General features: G+C 41.6%; 1 protein-coding gene across 1 annotated transcript in view; it reads left to right on the top strand.

Moving 5' to 3' along the window:
- The first annotated feature begins 7,544 nt into the window (after positions 1 to 7,544).
- Positions 7,545 to 17,216, top strand: part of mid2 (midline 2) — a 95,382-nt gene continuing 85,710 nt past the window's right edge. The window contains exon 1 of the mRNA XM_078260520.1: positions 7,545 to 7,720. The gene's annotated coding sequence lies outside the window, so the exon portion shown is untranslated. The remainder of the gene's footprint in view (positions 7,721 to 17,216) is intronic.

Genomic DNA, 17,216 nt, shown 5'->3' with positions numbered 1-17,216 from the left:
TACGGTCTGGTGACCTTTTTTTATATGCAAGTGGTCGTAATTATATTTTGATGCATTTAGTACATCTTCTGAAAGGAAATATTATTGCATGTTTCTAGGTTGTGCACAGGCACAGCATAGTTCAATAGTTAACCATAAAATACATGTGCTGTACGTTAAGTTCCTCTCAAAATGTACAGACAAGCTCTAGTCTCCATCAGACATCTAACTCTGTTTGACAAATTGGTTGTGCATGTTTTTTTGTCTGCTAATCCTAATGAGGTGGCCCAAAGCCCCTTAATGCATCTGAGTTCTATAATGTCCCAATATTATCTAATATAAATTATGATCTAGAAATATTACTGGCTAGATAAGCACTGTAATTATGACAAATAGTGTTAAGGGGCTATACAAACTATTAAAATCTCTGTTTATACTTGCCAACATGTAGTACAAAGTCCAGGCTTGCAGTTCAGCTGCAAAGGTCAAATACAGTTAATCTGATGTCCTGTCTCTCTTATTTCACAAATATGGCAGCACATAGATCATTGCTACGTCTATCCAAATGCCCTTATAAATAATATGTCAACAGGTGGAAAGTGGACATTTTGTTTTCATCACTTTTTATTGTATTTTTTTTTTTGTACAAACACAGTAGTAGTCACTCCTTAGATTTGGCTCTGTGTCTGTGGACAGTCTGTGTTCGGCTCCAGCCTGTCTTGGTGTGGAGCCAGAGGGTGAAGAAGGCAATGTGACTATGATAAGAAAGTCTGGGCATTCCCTCTGCTGAGCATGTGTGCGCACACACACACACACACACACACACAAGTTGCCATTCAAAGGACATAGCGTTATTTCATCAGACAGGGGTCACCATGTATTAAGTTTGGTTTACACTGCCAGCGCCAATCTAGTTTTCTCATACCAGCTTTAGATCTGATCCTGTCATGGTGACACAGATCTGACCTGTTGCCTGTCTAAATATATGCACCACTTCACAGTTAGGAATCCCTTCAATATGTCAAACTACATCCTGGGGGAAGCGGATGGATCGATTATACTGTTGATTCCACTTAAAGGGATATTTCACCGTTGAAAAGATGAATATATATTTGAATGTGTCACTTATGTAGTAGAAATGTGAATTGTTTTTAGAAATTGTTGGCTTCTAGGCCGAGAAAAGCCAGAAAATGTGTTTTTTGCTCATGTGGATGAAAGACACCAAATCCCAGAATGCACTTGCTTTTGCTGCTTTGGAGTAGCAGGCCTGGTCGATGGATAGTCCGGTACACTGTTGTTCAGCCATGTTTCCACAGCAACAAAAACACAGCAGTCTCTCTGAACTCGCGTTGGGAGTTTCGTTGAAGTTGGATGTAGTCCAGTTTGTTGTCTAATGAGCGGACACTTGCAAGCAGGATTGATGGAACAGGTGGCTGGCTAGCGTTAGCTTTCCACCTAGCTCGCCTCGAACTCCTGCACACTGCTGTCGAGGTCCCTTTCCCCGGCTAGCGGCTAGGCGACACCGCAGGCTGAGGTGCTGGTCTCCGTAGCAGGCGAAGCTTGCGTAGTGTGTTGAGTATTCCGTCTGTAATAAAGTTTCCTGCATATTCTTTCTGCTGAAAAGACGGAGCCAGTTTAGCAAAGCTTCAAGATGGCTGACACTCGTTTTGCTTCGGCAAGCTTCGGGTAAAGACGACAGTCCAACCCCCACTATGCAAAAATCGTTGTTTTCCGTCATTGGAAGATTTTTTCCAGACCCACAATACAGAGATCTCTCGTCTCAGGGGGACATGAGGGAGGGAAGCATGGTCATTCAAAAATACTACTGTGTTTCTACTGATACAAAGCTTAATGCTAAATCGGTGAAGTATCGCTTTAAGGAAGTATGTCTACAGAAGCAGAGCTGGTACTTTGGGCACATTTACATCAGGCGTGACAAGAGACAAGTTAGAATTGCACACAATGTTTAACTGTAACTTTAAGGACTCCAGAGGGGAAAGCACACCATCTCTGTTCTATAAAAGTCAAAATGCCAACATTTAACAAACCACAGTGCCTTAAATTCTTCACTTGGAGAAGCACAGCTTGTTGCTGTGTAACATATGAATTGTGTTATTTGTCTATGTAGGTGAAAGTGAAAAGGTCTGCAGTCTGACTCTATTGGTGAAAAATATCAGATTTGAGGTTGCAAAACTAATGGAAAGCTGATGGAGCGATGCCACACCCAGCAACTTGTCTGATTATTTAATTGATCTGTTTATGAGGGCATCCATTTGAAATGAAGAAAAGGATGGCCTAGAGGATGTCACCTTTATCTACATTGAAAGTGTTACTACCAACATGGGGCATTTTATCACAATAATGGAGAAATAAATATTAGTTTTTTGAGTTACAGAGCTGTTATTGTTCTGCTTTGTGAAGTGCGGTTAGATTACTGGAAACATTTGTTGCAAGTGAGGCGGCTAAAGGTTTTCACAGAACTATCTAACGTCTCCCAGCTATCTCACCAGGTTAAGAATGAGTGAGATTGTAATCAAAGAATCACAATTCAGGAAAATTGGAGTGAAATGAAATGATCGCCACTCCCACAGTAGTGTACATATTAGTGCACCACAATAGTAAGAAACACAGGCAGGCACAGAATACCAGACCACTCTCTAGAGGTTTCTGCACTAGGCCAAAGAATTCCTATGTTCCGAAGGGAACATAGGGTTTTTTTATGTCCCTGTTGTGAGCGTTTTTCCCCATCACTTCATGTTGCTGCAGTACACAGACAGCCTGGTGCTGTACAATAAGTCCCTGATGATCTGTGGGCTGGGAGAGGAAAGAGGAAGAGAGGAGCTGATGCATTTCCTCTGGACACACTGTGTGTTGGTGTTGGTGATTTATCATGCACTTCTAAATGCACACACGCACACACACACATTGTTACTGGCGCTGATGGTAATTTGATATGTAATATGCCCCATGTCTGGGCCACAGCAACACAATAGTGAGGCCAAGTCTCCAGTGGCCAGTGTGTTTACTGTGGACAGCAGCCTCAGTCCTCCAGCCTGTCCTCATTCTGCCCTGTCTTTGATAAGTAATTATCACACTTTTTATCATGTCTTATATTTTCTGATGTAAACTTTCCATTTAAATACAGTCAAATAAATGCTGCTTCAATACAATTTTACCATACAGTAATGCAGTAATATCAGAGTCCCAGCAACATGTGGCAAAGTCAATTAATCATTTCCCAAGTAACTTTTTATTTAAAGGTGCAGTAGGTAAGACTTATAAAACTAACTTTCTGTCATATTTGCGGAAACTGACCGTATGTTCGAGTAGAACTACATGAAACGGGTAATTTAAAAAGAAATCTGGCTCCTCTGGCACCACCTACAGCCTGTAGTGCGATTTGCAAAACTCCACAGCTCCCTGTTCAGATGCACCAATCAGGGCCAAGAGGGGTGTCTTACTGTGTGTCAATCACTGCTCCTGCACACACATTCATTCTCCCTTGTGGGGGGAGGGGCTTAGGAGACCATTTTGGGCTTTAGCAGAAAGGGTTCATCAAGAGTTCATTAAAACAGTGAAACAATATATTAGTCAGCCAACTCACGAGGAATTGATTTTTTATGTAAATGTAGACTACATATAGAATTGATATTTGGCAATCTAGGCTATGACCTCGTCCCTCCTCCCAAAGAAGCACCAAACTCAGCACAGCAGGGAGTAGGGAGTGAAGATAATAACTTTACCCCCAGGGGAAACATGGACTTAACAGGTTGCTGGGATGGATGTGGGCCTTTAATGCTATATGACGAGTAGCAGCAGAGGCAGCGGCAGTAGCAGCCTCAAGTGACAGCATAGCTTTCAAAGAGCAGTGTGTCAGCAAAAGAGCTAACGAGGCACTGAAGCATTAGATACATGTTTGCAGTAAAGGGAGTATCTCGAGTGTAACGGCAGACTCGAGTTGATTACCTGAACTAGTTTCTTTTAATGAAATGCTACTACTGTAATACATTTTTATCTGTATATTTGGTGTAATCACATGGGAGTATGGTGTAATAACAGCTAGTGCAGAAGCAAGTGAGTCCCAGTAGCTCAAGCCAGTCTTGAAAAAAATGATCAGTAGCAATCATCTGACCAATCACAGCCCTAGAGCAAGTGGTTGCTCTGCACAAACTAAGAGTAAACACACAACAGCACTGTCCAGCACCGCAAATTGCTGAGTTCATTTAGAGTGCTGGACGCTGGAGCTGCCTTCAGATGAGACGACTCCCAGTCACAAAAATCGGATGTCCACGTGGTCAGTGAGGATATCTGAGTGAAGATGCACTGATGGATGTCTGGGGCTGGATCCAGGCTAAAATCTGTGCAGTCACTCAACCAACTATTTTGTCAGACTCAAAGTGTAAAAGACCTATTAAAATCTCAAATACCGCCTGTGAGAATTAAAGTTTAATATTTACATGTGTGTTATATGTGGCTTGCTCAAACCATGTACTCAAGAAAAGGTGTTCCTTTAATAAATTATTATCACACACAGAAAATGTGTGGGAATTTAGCATGGAGCGTGTAAATGAGACAAAAAACAAATACCATTCTACCGGTTTGTCTGGAAACACCACCTTGGCTTCACAGAAACAAGATTTCCCAGTATCTTGGTGGAAAAACAATCACAGCAGATAGACTGTACCGTGTACAGTGCAGAACAGATTTGCACACTGGGAGGCCGACATTACAGACAGGAAGAAGGGGTTTGGCAAAGAGGCGGGTCCACAAACAGTTATCAAGACAAGAAAAGGCATGACATCTGTGTTTGTAGATATATTGAATATAAACAGATAGGTAAATATAGTAAACAGTAAGCTCAAAGAAACAGACAGGCTCTCAGACGATTTGCGGTGGCTCTTGTTGACAGTCATAGAGCACACCTGCTTGTCTGGCCACACCTTGTCTGGCTACCTACAGCAGCCTACTTACTGTGTTTTGATTCTTTTTACACTGTAGGCTCATTTGACTCGCTTGTAAACTATTAGATACAAGTTTTTCACATTTCAGAAATCTAAATGTATGTCTTCAGTGTCAAGCAGTGGCTAGCAGTGATGCCTCAAAAGTGACTTTGTATATAGGCTATGGCCTTTGATAAAAGAGGAAAAAGGTTTTAGTATTTGACATGACCAGTGATGAGACATTTTTGGAGGCAATAGTCAGAAATAAGTCTTCAAAGCATCCTTTGAACTTGGCTTTAAAATACTTTTTTATACAGTTTGTCAAAATGTCAAATACACCTTTCTAAACTCTGTAGGAGCCTAATGCAGTATGTGATCAGTTTTGAGTAGCATTTACATCAATATTACATACTTTAAATCTGGCTATTTTTTTGCATCTGTTATTATGAGGCACCCACAGTTTAACCAGTGTATATGTGCCCCAAATGCAGAGAGCAATGCATAGGGAATAAATTGTATTACAAGCAGTGTTAGGTCCGACAGGTGCAGGACAGGCTGGCAGAGAGCAGCAACAGCACGCTACAGCAGTCTGCTAGCCTGGGCAAACCCTGACGAACTTCTGGCAAATTTGAGATTTGCTCTGCAAGTCAGTCTGGCCAAGAGCCCATTCAAGCCCATTTCCAATTTTTCCAAATCAAGGCACCAATCACAACCGTTGAGGCGGGCTTTACACAATGACGATAGCGCAGCGACGGAAAGCAGCTTTTTGTTTACATTCAACATCAAAGCGCAGCAACCCGTTGATGCTGCTGTTGCTGCTATGTCCCCCGAATCGTTGGTCTGATTGGTTGAAGGACTATCCAGTTTCGCCCAGAGGCATTTGAACGGCGTCCGGAGGGTGACGCCCCTTTGGAAATGGGCTGTGAATGAACGTTCCCCAGATCCACTCACAGTTACAACTGAGAAGGGTCTGGTGTCAACCAGGCTAGCAGTCTGCTGAAAAGCTCTGTAAAACCTCTTAACCTCTGCACTGTTTCCAAGCACAAGCGCATACACACACACCTGCAGACACAGACAGCACACCCTACTGCTCAGAACAAAGTTGTACTGATTCTCTGATACATATTTTTGTAGTTTATGTCTCCAGTGTATGTGGTATCCTGTAGAAATATGATGGGAATACTACAATAAACGTGGGACATATCATCAAGTAACAGACAGACTGTCGTGTAGGAGTATTACACTCACACTAAAACACACAGGCATTACTTGAGACACACACACACACACACACACACACACACACACACACACACACACACACACACAATCATGTAATTAATCCAGGAAATTAAGGTGTGATATCGCCCTTATTATAAACCACTTTTGCCCATGTTGAAATCTATGAATATTCTAATTGCCACCTTTGAGCCTTCTTTGTGTGCAATTGAACATGGAATTACCTCCCTGTTTTACTTATTGATAGTAAAGAAGAATGCAGGACGTCTAATATCTGAGGCCTGCTTTATTACCCGGGGTTGCATCATTTTCCAGAAAAGAAAATGAAGGGCAATTGTGGTTATTAAAGTGCTCATATTATGCTTTGGCTTTTTCCCTTTCCTTTATTGTGTTATGTATCTTTTTTGTGCATGTTATAGGTTTACAAAGTGAAAAAGCTCAAAGTCCACCCCAAAGGGACTTACCATCTTCCAGAGAAAACACTGTTCACAAACTGCTCCAAACTTCTCTGTTGTAGTCCAGCCTTTACTTCCGTGACAAACGTGCGTCACTTTGTAACACACGTTATAATGCTCGCCTAGCTGCTAGCGTGGCGCACCCTCATACTCTGCAACTGTCTAGCTAGTAGTCCTTACCTAGCTACTGCGCATGTGCGACTCCCAACAAAGATGGTACAGAAGTGAGATGCCTGATGAGTACCTAAAACAGAGAGCTCAACACACAGGGTGAAAAGAGGAGCTGCAGCAATGTGCAGAACAACAAAAATATGGTGTTTTTTGAAAATTAAACCATGTGAACCTATTCTAGTACAACCTCTAAATACAATTATGAACCTGAAAATGAGCATAATATGAGCACTTTAATTCATTCGTCATGCAGGCTGGAAAACTGCTGTCATCTCCTCTAACTGCCTCTGTTACCGTTGGTGACCTCATTGTGTGACCCTGTTACTGAGCAGCAACGCTGTAGTTGCGAGGTAACTTCATTCCATAAAGTCGATAGTTTTCATCATCCACTTTGCACTTAGATTTAAATTGGATTATCAAATAAACTGTATGAATAAGTGTGTTGTGTAGTCTGCTGCTACACAATAAATTAGTTATTAGGCTACAGTGACAGCGCGTTACAGTTCGGAGTAACATGCCCTAAAGCTTCTCTATCTGCTGGCTTTTGCTTTTTGTATTGTGGGTAGGAGGAGCCGCTTTCCTGTGATTGTATGGCTGCTCTCTCTCTCTCTCTCTCTCTCTCTCTCTCTCTCTCTCTCTCTCTCTCTCTCGCCCGCTCGCTCTCGGTGTGTCTCCTTCCCTCTCTCATTTTTCCAAAGTTGAATATTCCGCTTGCCTGTGTGCTGTAGCCAGCGGAGCGGTGCAGCACCACTGACTGAACGCACTGGGCTGGTATTTTGCGCTGCGCCGTGTGGAACAGACTTTGGGAGAAGGAGTCCTCTAGGCTACAGTATCCCGGCTCGGATCTGTCTGTCCATCTCTCCTCTGTTTCTTCTAACTTCATTTCGGGCCACGTTCAAGATGACAGAAGAAAAGAGAGTTCGGCATGTAAAGCTGGTAGGTGTCTGTAACCCCTCCTCTCCGCGCAGAGAGGTGTCTGGCTGGCTCTGGCGCTGTGTGGGCTTCAGCTTTGTGGCACACGCAATGGTGAGAAAGGCGCCCGGGGATAGTGACGGGAACCGGTGGTTATTTTTTCCACCATAGACTGACATTGTGTTGTTGTGTTCTCCGCTAGCTTTCTCTTGAATGGACCAGATTCAAACAAACCTGTCTGAAATAGACTGCTGGTATAATGCTCAAACTTAGACACGTGGTGCTTTATGGACAGGGTTTATTTTGTGTTTTCATGTCTAAAGACATGCGGTGATGTTTTGCCATATATGGACAGTTGTTGGTTTAGCAAGCTACCAAATTGGACAGTATTCTGTGTAGATGTGTGTGCTGAGACTAAACATAAGATTAACAGGTTTTTCTCACTGGGATTGGTAAAATGACACGATTTCTACATTTTGCTTGGAAGTCCCCTGTAACTCCCATCGGACCATAGGTGGCCCGTACCCTACTTTGGGTACACAGAGAATGCAGACTCTTATTCGAATGATTCAGCAGTGAGAGTCATGTGTTGCTGTCTGCAAAAGTATGTGAAACAGTGAAGCACATGTGTCCCTCTGCGTATGTTAGGGCTTATGTTAGTTTCAGCCTCAGTTGGGGAGCTGCAAGGTTTCTGTGTCATGACAGACACTTTGGGTTATTTACATTTGATCTGTTGATTTTGTTAGGGATGTATGGGTCCTCTTGGCATTCTCATTCTTCCAAAAGAAAAGCAGTGACCTAAACTGTTCTTGTATGTTTTTGTACAGTAGCATTTGTGTCTTTGATAATCAATAGTGACGTTACCTTTATAGTCTTCTTAAGTATCACTGTAATACCCCTGTAATACTCGTCTTAAGAGTTTAGATGTGATTGTTATGCAATATCTTTTTAACGTAAATTGAATGTTGATTCATTTTTCACATTTTAAGATTCCCACGTCAGTCTCACTGAATAATAATAGTTTGACAGAAATGCATATATAGTTTGTACACGGATGATGATTTCAGCTGATCTGAAGCAATGACTTTAAAATCCAAAACAAATCTGCCACAGAGTAGCGAAATAAGCCGGTGCCCCAGAATGAATACCCTGTCAAATTGTGTTGAAATGCACAAAGTTGTCAGGAGAGTGTTGAAGTGTCGCTGCACATAATTCAGCTCATGCAGTGCTGAACTATGTGCTGATGATCCCACTGAGCTCAGCTGACAGTATGAGGGAATGTGTTTGTTGTTGGGCTGCTTTGAATGCCTCTGTGTGCTAAGGTGTTAGGGTAGCTTTAACAGGGAAGCTGTTGTCACTATTGTTAGAAGATGAACAGAGTACATCTTGAGTAGTGAGCTGCTTTTTATTGGACTCCAACCTTAACTTAAATCAGTGGCTCATTGCTAAATCTTAAATCCTTTTTCACAGATTGATACGCCCCTCTCTTTCTCTCTCTGTGCAAAGCGAAAGCATGATAAGTTGGACTTAGAGCACAAACCCAATCAGCCCTGTGCATGTTGTGCACTGTAGTAGTAGTTTACCCGGTTCAGTTTTTTTTGCCATAGAGCCTCAGAGCTGCGCTGTCTCTTACCATTACACAATGTGGCTCATAAGGCCGATTACACATTGGCACACTCATGTATGCTTCCATCTCAATAAACAAGAGTCAGTGCTCTAGGCTGCCACTTAAACCTTCAAAAGCCATACATTCCCTTTCCTGACTGACTGTCTATCTTTAGGGTTGTTTTCCTGTGGTCTCTCTCATCCTCCCTTCCTCCCTCTCATTCTAAGTGTCTCTCATTTTTCTCTCTCTTGGTTTATCCATGCATCAATCATCTGTCTCCTTTCTCTCTCCTTCCATCCAACTCCCTGAGTCTCTCTCCTCTCCTGCTCTGAGGAAAGGTGGATGCTGTTCCCTGTCAGTGCTCCAAGGCACATTGCAAAGCTCACTATTTTGTGTCAGCTTCACCTGCTGTTAACCTATTTTGTTTGTTTGTTTGTCTTGGTATTAACCGAAGACAGCAAGAAGATTAAGGTTAAGTGGTAGCTTTAAAGAAACATTGTTGTCCTATATGGTGTCAAACTGAATTTAAAGGATCAAGGGAGATACATTTATTTGTTTATTGGTCATTAACACAAAGCTTTAATGCCCAATGGCTTGTCATGGTTTGGATTGTAAAAGGCATGTGTCCCTTTAAAACAGAATTGTGCAAATGAACTGGAATATAATACTGATGATAATTATTACTTTGAATCCTTTGACTTTGTGTGCAGTGACTGCAACAATCAGACCATAACAGGGTGTTAATAACATAGCACAGCAGGTCAGTGAACAATAGAAAAAAAAAATCTAAATAATATCTCTGATTGCCCTCTGGCCATTTTTTACATTTAGTGACTTGTGACATTTATCTGATTTATCTAGGTGTCTGCGGGTACTTATTAGATCATAAATTATATGGTGTTTCTCACCTTTACTCAAGGTCCTCAAAAGTCCTTGACAACTTTTAAATAAAGTCTAGTGTTCAGCAGCTTAGAAATAAGTCCAGTTAGGCAGAACATTTTTTCATCTTCATTTCAGAGGTGACATAAGTCGTACATCTAATTTCTAAGTGGCATTAAAAGGTCTTGAAAGTCTTGCATTTACCTTGATGAAACTTTAAAACAATTTTGAATAAATAACATAATCTGACTGATTGTCTGACCTTGTTTTAAATATGTTGTTCGTTTTCAGTGTTTGTGTTATTGTGGTAAAAAAAAGAAGGTTTTTGTCTCTTTTATACAATAGCAGCAATACCCAGGAGGACATGCTTGTATGCTGGGTATAAAAGTATTGTGTTGGGAGCATTGAAGTAAGTATAATCGGTGGCCCTGAAGTGCAAATCACAACAGCAAATCATAAAACGCAACGGCAAATATGAAAACACGACGGCAAATATGAAAACACGACGGCAAATAGGAAAACACGACAGCAAATACGAAAACACGACGGCATTAACTTCTACCGGAAAAGGTAGGGCCTATCTAGCAGAGGACGGAGCCTCCTGATTGGACAGACGGACTGTCTCTCTGTTAAAAGTAGGCGCTTTTCCGTGTTTTTTCACCTCTTCTTCCTGTTAAAAGACAGACAGTCCGTCTGTCCAATCAGGAGGGTCCATCCTCTACTAGATAGGCCCTACCTTTTCCGGTAGAAGTTAATGCCGTTGTGTTTTCATATTTGTTGAAGTGTTTTCATATTTGCTGTCGTGTTTTCATATTTGCTGTCGTGTTTTCCTATTTGCCGTTGTGTTTTATGATTTACTGTTGCGTTTTTCTATTTGCTGTTGTGATTTGCACTTCAGGGCCACCGTAATAATCATAGTATCGAATGGTCTTCACGCTTTTGTTAGTTGTTTATGCCAATACGTGTGTTCTGACAGAAAGCTCTTTTTCAAAATAACATGTGCAACAGGGATATGTTAACAAGCTTCATATTAACCACAATAGTTGGAACAGAAAGAAGGAAGCGTGGCTCTACCTATGTTAAATGGGAAGTGCCAAAACAGGTGGAACAGCAGTTTCATTCCTTGGGCCCTAACCAGGCACTGTTTTAGAAGAGACTCATCCTATCCCTCATCCTATCGAAAATCATATATTATTTAAAAAATCAATAAATCCTTCCCTCTTCTACTCTAAGATTAAATTTACGTCTTGCAGTAGACTGAGGTGCAACACAAATAGTTTTGCAATAACTGGCAACCCAGTTTCGCCCGAGTAGCAGACAGCAGTGGAGATAAGTAAATGCCTTCATGTTATTCATATTAGCCAAACAAAGACAATATAAATATTGTTTTCAGTGAAAGAATTACTCACTTTTATAGCCACAGTTATGAGAAGCATGATGTAGGTGAAATTATGCATGAAATGCATGTGTGAAAGCTGTAGTGATTAGTTGGGGAATGTACAAAAACTGAATGCAACTAACAGATTGCTAAGTCTTTACTGGGGAGTATTCATTAGCAGAGGGAAGGGTTTCTGAGTGATATAGAATGGATCAAGGGAATGAATGTGGGAGTCGAGGCAGACATAGCATGGATGGATGTATGGTGTGACAGATTGCCTCCTGTTTTTGTTTCCAGACTCCTTTGATCTCTTCATTGCACTGAGTGAAGGTATAGCCTCTCTCCCGGATACATTTCATACTGCATGTAGTTTAGCAAAGAGCTTAGCACCACATTGCTTAACTTTCGGGCCAAAAACATCATTAATGTGATGTTATGGTGATACTGGTTGGGTGTTACATCTACCTCACTGCTTTTTGAACTGAAAAGTTCAGACTTTGAATGAGCAGTTGCATTCAGTTGTTCAGCTGGCTTGCAACACTATCTGAGCAGAACACACATATGTATAATAAGGAATATTTGGGGAAAATGCTGAAGAAAAGATTATGTTTTCTGCTCCAAAACCAAAGACTAGTTGTATGTTTTGGGATGTTTTTGGACATTTGGGATGTTAACAGACTCACTGCAGTACCACTCTTGACCACGTAGCATTACAGTTAACATAAGTAACATTACCTAATAAACATTGCTCATTAGGTAATAACTTTACATGTGAGGAGCAGGGGGTAGATCAGACAACAAACTGGCAGTGGCAGAGAGCATGTCATGCTCTCTTAAGGTAAACCAGTGAAAGCCATTAAGCTGCAGGCAGAGGCCCAGGCTTTAGCTCGGGGCTACAGGCTGAACTGATTCCAGCTTTAACAACCCACTGACCTAGAAAAGAGATGTTTGGAAACCAATAATCTGAAACACATGAAGAACAAAATACATTTAAAGAATGACGGAGGCAAATACCACTATAACTTATTTTACTCCTGTCTTTGCATTTCTTCTTCTGCTGCTTTCTTTCCTTCCGTCTCTGTGTCTCAGTGTCATCTGAGACAAGTGCAAGCCTTTTCAGTTGACATTAATGGCAGTGTGATATACACTGTACTGTACACAAGTGTGGTGCACATGGGTAATGGATTACATACACAGTTCTAGTGTCATAAATAAATAAACTCGTGGAGCATGTGTGCAACAGATTACAAGCTTTACTTCAAAGATCTGTCACAGTAACAGGTGAATTGTTTACACATGTTTACTACATTAGACAAAATGTTTATTGGCTGTGTTCACCCTGTGTAATGGCTGGATGTCCAGAGAGTTTGATAACATTACACTGCATCAGTGTGGATTGGAATCCCACGAGACTGAAATCTAATTATCTGCCATTGCTCCTTGTGAGTGGTGCCTTTGAAACGTAATCAGCAAGGGAGCTCGCTAGACTGCACCTCGGACTGTTACATTGGCCACATTAACAATGTCTTATTTTAGAGTGGCATTCACACCAAGATCATTTGAGGATTCTGAGGTCTTTCTTCCACTTTCAGTTTACATGTCATTTAGTGTGATTTGGGAGGTGAGAAAAATGTAATTTGAACTCGGATGACTTTGATGCCTCAGAAAGAGAGTCTCAGTCAGTTAGCAGGAGGCTAGATTTTGAAAGGAGTGCAGGTGCTCAGTTCAATAAAGAGAATCAACTTGAAGTGTATATTGATATTTACAATGAGTTAGACTCCATTAATAGATGACAGCTCTGTTCAGTTGTTGGTGTTGGATTTATACTGTTGTTTGGTGATGTAAATAGAAATGTGTGAATGAGAGGAGCTTTAAGAGGGTGGGGAAAGCAGAGATGAAAGCTTGACATGGGGGAAGAAATAACTTTTTTTTCCTGTAGAATATTATAAACTGTAAACATGAAGAAATAAATCTTTCTTGTTAAGCTGAAGTAAAAATGTTATCTAAATGTAGAGATTTATTTCGACATCCTGACTGCCAATACTGTGTCTAATGATCAAGCAACTTGACAGCTTGAACCTAAACAACCAAATACAAAAATGTAGTCAAAGTAATATTTGGGTTGTGGTTTGATCCAAAATAACTGTAGGTGTGAATCGCAGCCTTAGCTTGTTCTGTTGCTCTGATGTGTGCAAAACACCCCCAAAAAACCCTCAAAACTCTAGGGTCTAACAGGACAGGAGGAGAGAAGGGGCTTTTCTTTCCACTCCAGCCTAACAGCAGCAGTTGAGCTGAGGAGGCATCCAACCTCCCACCATGCTAGTTAACAGCCAGCTGCCTGTGTATACTCCACAGAGACACACGTGTTTCCCATGATCTCACCTGCTGGCACCGGGAGCTTGGGGATAGGCCCAGTTCTGCCATCATGCTGCCCATCCCAGAAGCCTCTCTGTTGGGTAGAGTGTACCACACCTCCTTTTTCTGGGATGCAGGAGCCATTGAGGTGTTGGCGAGTGGGGAGCTCTGCCCAGGGAATGGTGGTGTGACCCAGGGGTAAATACTGTACATGACATGTGAGCATAGTGTTGAGGTGTTTGTTTTCATCTGAGGATGGAATTATGGAAGATTCTACAAAATGCATAACATAAAAAAGTATCCAAGAATATTCTTGCTTCACACGTCACTGCATTAGAAGATTAGATTATAGTGAAAAACCTGTTACTAACTTTCACTCTCTTTATTTCTGGGCCATTTAACAGAGCTATAATGAACAACTCTATAATGCCAGCACAGTTGTAATAAAAATAGTGGGTTTGGTGGGATTGGGCATGGAGAACGGTGGCTGAGAGAGATAAAATAACTATAAAGAGACAGTTTGAGAGGGTAGGTGTAAACAGGAGGAGGCGTGAAAAAAGATTTTTGAGCTTCAAGGATGTTTGGAGGATTCTGGGGAGGGTTAATAGCTGCACAGAGCAGAGAGCAAAGACAAGAAGTCATGGGGGTAGAGGAGGGGAAAAAAACATGGCTCTTTCTTCGATTTTCTCATGCTCGCATATACATACTTTTATCATACACACTCATCCACCCAGCAGGCATTTTTAAGGAACACCTTCTCTCTAAAAGCAGCTCTGTTCCTCTCTTGCTGGTTGATTACAGTTACAGCGATCTCTAGGAATCTCTGATATAATTCTAAGACACTCTGCCAAAGCTAGATCATCTGTCAGTACCCATAGGAGGTTATAAACACTGTCAGTTCCATAAAATATAAACTTGCTCCGCTGAAGTTGATCATTTTATCCAGACCCGTCATTACTATTAGTGGGAGTTCCTGTAAACCTGCCTCCAGCAAAAAACCCTTGGACTGAACTCTTTCCAGGCCATTGGTTCAGTTCAATTTTGATATAGCAGCAGGCATTGTTAACCTTCACAATTATTCTCTTTGGTTTTGCAGTGCCCTGGGGAATGGCTATTTTTAAAATGCCGGCAGTGTTGGGCAGCTATTGTTTAACTAACAACCTATTGATTTGTGTCAGCTTCAGTTGCAGGGCTATACGGAGGGGGATTGGTTTTTGTTTTCTCAGTTCACAAACACATTTTTCAAAATGTTTTAGAGCATATGTAAGACCTAACTCCATCTTGCCCCAAGTTTTTAAAAAAAAGAAGCCTTTTTTCTTTTTCAAAAAGCTTTCACATTAGAATTCTGGCTGCATATTTTTACATATTTCTGTGATATTAAACTACCTGCCTCTTTGTCAGTGGAGTTGTCTGCTCCTTAAGTTTAGAGTGACTGCTCGCCACTGCAGATGAGTTTCCAATGACTGTATGTTGCATATCATTGCAACATCATTGTTGCGGCAGCGGCTGCAAGCTCAGATCTGCCTTTGGACAGTTGTGTTGTTATTGTATTACCTCTCCCAGCATGTACACACTAGCAACCTACAACATGTCTCATATCAATATTTCACAAAGGGTAGAGAGAAAAAAAACAACCTCAATCCATCAAACGGCTGTCTGAACTGCAGATCAACAATATTTCCCATCTCGAGAAGGGACAAATGATTGTTTATCTGTGATAAATAAAACTAATCGAACATATAGAGCTACAAGCCTCTGACATTTCAACGCATGGAGCTTGCTGAGCCAATCACACAGCAGCCAGGGGAAACAATGGCTCATACTCTTCCCCCCTTGAAGGAAATGCCAAACATTACAGCGCTGTATAAATAGAAGGCTCTGACTTTGTAGAGTGAGAGGGCGAGATAGAGGACAGGAACACCCTCCCTGGGGTCACACGGATGGCAAGGTCTCCCACCTCGCCACTCTCTCGTAACTTTATTGCTCTTATTGTTTTTCTCTCTCTGGGTGTGTGATCTATTTTTGAGCTGATTTCTTTTGACCTTGTGTTTTTTCCATCTACTTTTGTTTACTGTATTTTTTCTCTCTCTCTCTCTCTCTCTCTCTCTCTCTCTCTCTCTCTCTCTCTCTCTCTCTCTCTTTCCCTGACACCCGGTCATAATGAATAACTAAAACAGCCTAGTAACACATCACAAACACGTCCTGCTTTATTAATGGCACATTCTACATCTACAGTTAAAGTGGCAAATGGCCTTCCTGGATGTATTATTTTTGGGGCCGAGTGAACAGACTTCGATCCAAGGTGAATGCTGTACTTAGAGCAGAAAAGCTCGTGTTTAATGGTTTTGGTCAAGCAGCCTTTTTTCGCTGCTGACAGCTCAATACAGTTCCGTTTAATTGAACGGTTATGAGAAATTTTCCTTTTGCATTTGGATAAATGCAGCCGCTGCAGACACACATGGTCTATATGTATATGCAGCATGAGGTGTAGCAGTAAGGCCTTTCCCACTGAGACCACCAGAGCTGAAATGGAAAATCCATCTAGGGTTTAAAATATTGAAATGTCGATTTCATTTCGTCATTTCACACTGTTTTTTTTCTCCTTTACGTGAAAAGGAGGGAGGGAGACAGAGTTGTCCCCAAAACGAGGTTCGTTGCTCTGACTGTGTGTAATGAGGTTACGGATGATTCAGCCGAGGCAACTCCAACAAGTCTTTCATCTGTGCTATCTTTTGTATCAGGCGCATAAATGTATTTCCCTCGGCTGGCAGGCTGTGCAGACGGCTTGGAAGATTGAGCCCCAGCTGCCGGTGCAGGCAGATTTAGGAAACAGCATGCACACACACATAAACAAGGACGCACACATTCGCCACCTAGGCATTCTGCCTTTGACTCTTTGTCTCCCTAATCTCATTCTTATCACCACAAATACTAGCTGAATCTGTAGCTGCAAGAGTATAGGGTTTCCTCCCCTGAAACATTTTGGTTTTTATCTTACGGTGAGGAGAAGACAAATGTCAAAATCCATTGTAGTAGCACAGCAGGCTATTTTTTCTCAGAGATGTTTCTTAATAAGGACATTTGTCATACGAGCAGTCGGGATTGTTGATGCCTTTGAGACCTTAGTATTGACCTGTGTGTCTGCCTCTGTCGTCTAGAATCAATAACACCAGCTTGGACAACACCATTTGCTAATACAGTTTGGCACGATACTGACAAAGTGGCTGGCGTCTTACGGCTCAGTTAGTTCTTTTAGAGCACAAATACGATGCATTCAAAGACGTCAGCCGTTTTTCACAATG

This window comes from Sander vitreus, chromosome 10 (genome assembly GCF_031162955.1).
Source record: "Sander vitreus isolate 19-12246 chromosome 10, sanVit1, whole genome shotgun sequence".
Lineage (NCBI taxonomy): Eukaryota > Metazoa > Chordata > Actinopteri > Perciformes > Percidae > Sander > Sander vitreus.
The sequence above is the reverse complement of the archived record's forward strand: the minus strand, read 5'-3'. Positions and strand labels throughout refer to the sequence as shown.